Source organism: Mchenga conophoros, linkage group LG7 (genome assembly GCF_057382185.1).
Source record: "Mchenga conophoros isolate Kocher_MC1m ecotype Shallow Benthic linkage group LG7, M_conophoros_male_GT1.1, whole genome shotgun sequence".
Lineage (NCBI taxonomy): Eukaryota > Metazoa > Chordata > Actinopteri > Cichliformes > Cichlidae > Mchenga > Mchenga conophoros.
In genome coordinates this window covers 51,494,633-51,498,053 of record NC_140532.1, presented here as the reverse complement: position 1 = coordinate 51,498,053, position 3,421 = coordinate 51,494,633, and positions in this window count along the sequence as shown.

Sequence of the window (3,421 nt, the reverse complement as noted above, 5' to 3'; positions counted from 1 at the left end):
ATCATTTTATGTGTCAGTGAGGATCGCGTACTCTGTTTCTCTTGTACAAGTGCAGATCTGTCTTATGTTGTTTATTTTACTGTTGCGGTGTATGACTATGCATGCTATGCTCTAACATTTCGGAGTTTGCCAAGAGTTGAAGATGCCCAATACAGCTTGAAGATCCTCTCAGTTCTAAATAAGGGGATGATTGTCTGAGTGGCAAGTCCGGATTTGTCTTTACTCCATGCCAGTTCTTATTTAAATTAAAAAAAAAAAAAAAAGACAGTGGAATCATGACACTGCCAATAAAGAGAGAAAAGCCAAGCACCAAAAATGGCTTAAACTTCTTGGGTGTTTGCTCCAGAGAAAGTCCAGCTATTATCACACCACCCCACACAACCTTCCCACGGCATTAGAAAGGAGTAAACCCCCTGGAGACTCAGGTTACTGCCCCTAGTCCTGTGAAGCAGCTCGGGTTAAAGCTGGAGCTATGGGGATGTGGATGTATTCTGAGTTTACCCCAATAAACAATCCAAAAATTGTGTTAGCAGTGGGATCTTTAGAAAAGATTTAAAGGTAAACACTGAGGGAGACGTGACAGCAAAAAGCTGCAGCTTGGGCTTTTGACAGAGTGCTGATAAGAGGTTAACATAAAAAATCTGTGATAGCTTTATAGCAGTGACATCTTTTACCTTTTAACTAAATACACAAATAAATATTTACATGTGATAAATGTTTGTTCTTTTTAGTATTCCTATGCAGTAATACATAAGACATAATATGTAATTTATATACTGGCTGAGTGCCTGTGGTCTGAGCGTAATCGCTGTGTTTAATGTTTAACCTTTGTGGAACAGAAGTTTGTCCTCCTAAAACTTGTTATTTTACTAATAATTTAACAACTCTCTCTCTGTCTCCCATATACATATGTATTAGGGGTGCAACAATACTCGCATCGATATTGAACCGTTCGATACAGTGCTTTCGGTTCGGTACGCATATGTATCGAACAATACAAATTTTTAAATTTATTTTATCAACTTTTCTTCTGACGATGCTGTCTGTGTTGAGCGATCAGTGGATCTGCGTTCGACTACTCCGCCTAGGCTGCACTGTCGAGTGCAGATCAACTGAGCGCAGCGCAAGCTAGCAAGACAGAAGCTAAGCTCGTTGCAACATGGCAAATTGAACCTCCCCCACCCTCATTCAGATCTGGCGTTTGGAACTATCTTGGTTTTCATGTGAAGTATGACCATGATGGTAAGCACGTCATGGACAAAAGTAAAACAGTATGTCGGATGTGCCACGCAATGCTCAATTGGTGGGAATTAGTGCGTTAGCGCAGTTAGCTTGCTTGTTAATGTGTTGACGCCGTCCAGCCCCACGCACGGGGCGAACCGCGGTAACTTGTTAACGGAGATTTGCCGCGTTATGGCGTTAATGTCATTTCAACGAGATTAACGCTGACAGCACTACTAGGAACACAACAAATATGACTGCACATTTACACCGACATCATCCTAGTGCAAAGACAAGTGGAAGCAGACAAAAACAACAAGCACGCATGCTACAAACTTTACCTGAGTCATTTAGACAGCTGTTAGCACATGATTCTCCTTATGGGGACCTGACATGTTTAATATGCTGCTGAGAGTATACCCCAGAAGCAGAGGTGGAAAGTAACGAATTACATTTACTTGCGTTACTGTCATTGAGTCGTTTTTTTGTGTATTTGTACTTTTTAAAGTCATTTTTCAAGTCTGTAATTTTACTTTTACTTAAGTATATTTTTTAAAAAGTATTGTAGTTCGCTACGTTTTCGATCACACCCGTTACAGAGTAAATTAAAAATAAAAAAAACCATTGCGCTTCGGAAATACTGCAGGGAATGATGGGTAGTAGAACAAATTGGCGCTAAGGTCACTTTAAAGATGGAGTCTGACATCGGTGTTACGGATCCAGTGAAAAAAGAAGCCCCGTCGAATTCTGCTGACCCTGAACTCGAAGAAACGGATGTGAACCCCTGGCCGTATTTAAGAGACCATTTCGGCTTCAAGTGCAAGAAAGGCAACAGCTTTATTATGCAGTGTAAGCTGTGTTTGCCCAGAGATACTGAGTTAGCAGCTTTTAAAAATTCCACATCAAACCTGCGCAAGCATGTCGAGGTAAGTTAAATACAACTCGTACCGTTATGGTAGCAAAAAGGAGAAGCGTATAGTAGGGCTGCTCGATTATAGCAAAAATGATAATCACGATTATTTTCACTGAAATTGAGATCTCGATTATTTGACGATATTTATTTAACCCTTTAAGACCTACTATAGAACCAAGTCCGCCAGAGCTTATATTATTTTTTTTACATGTTGTAGTGCCATTTGTGGGAGCATTTCAAGTTGCTATACAACTGTTATAGCCCATATTTTAATAATATGTATGCATTAAGTCCATAGTAACTACATTAATTGCAAAAAAGTGCAATAAACTACAAGAAAATTGAAAATCGTCTATCTATCTATCTATCTATCTATCTATCTATCTATCTATCTATCTATCTATATATACATATATATATATATATATATATATATATATATATATATATATATATATATAGAGAGAGAGAGAGAGAGAGAGAGAGAGAGAGAGATAGATAGATAGATAGATAGATAGATAGATAGATAGATAGATAGATAGATAGATAGATAGATAGATAGATAGATAGATAGATACTTTTGCAAGTGCATTTCTGATTACAAATGAAGTTGCAAAAGTGCAAGTTTGCATTTCTGCAACATTTGTTGGTTCTTTGCAACAATGCTAAAATAAAAGGATGCATGGTTTTACACTGGTAGCAGGGCATGATGAACAAGACTGTGAAAAAAGTAAAGTAAACCTTGTTTTTTTATGGTAAACGACCTTTATTTTTTTCCTTTGCACTTTATTTATGAACAAAACAGGACAGCAACTTAGAAGAGACATCTCCAGGACAAGGACATCTACGATACAATAATTGAAAACTCAAGTAAACCTAACACAAATTATGCATTTGCACTAAATGTCATAATTACTGGGAACTCACTAAGTGACAAGGTATGACAGTTTGTGTGGGAGGTGATGAAGAGAGAGTACCCTGTGTTGTGTGTCTCAAAATATTTGATCCAGACTTTATGAAAACAAACACACTCTTTGTTATTGTGTCACACACTTAAGTCATGTATGTGTGTATTAATTATAGTCAGTGTTTGAAAGCAGGGCTTTTGAATCGAATGGTGAGGTGGTAGAGGAAGAATGCTTGAAAATATTAGCTGCAAAAGGAGGGCAGTTTGGGAGATAAACCTTGGGAATGCAGCATACAGTACGCACTCACTTGCACAAGTCATATATGTAGCGTTACTCCCACGCCTGAGCAGATGTAGCATTTCTGTGTCATGAATCACCG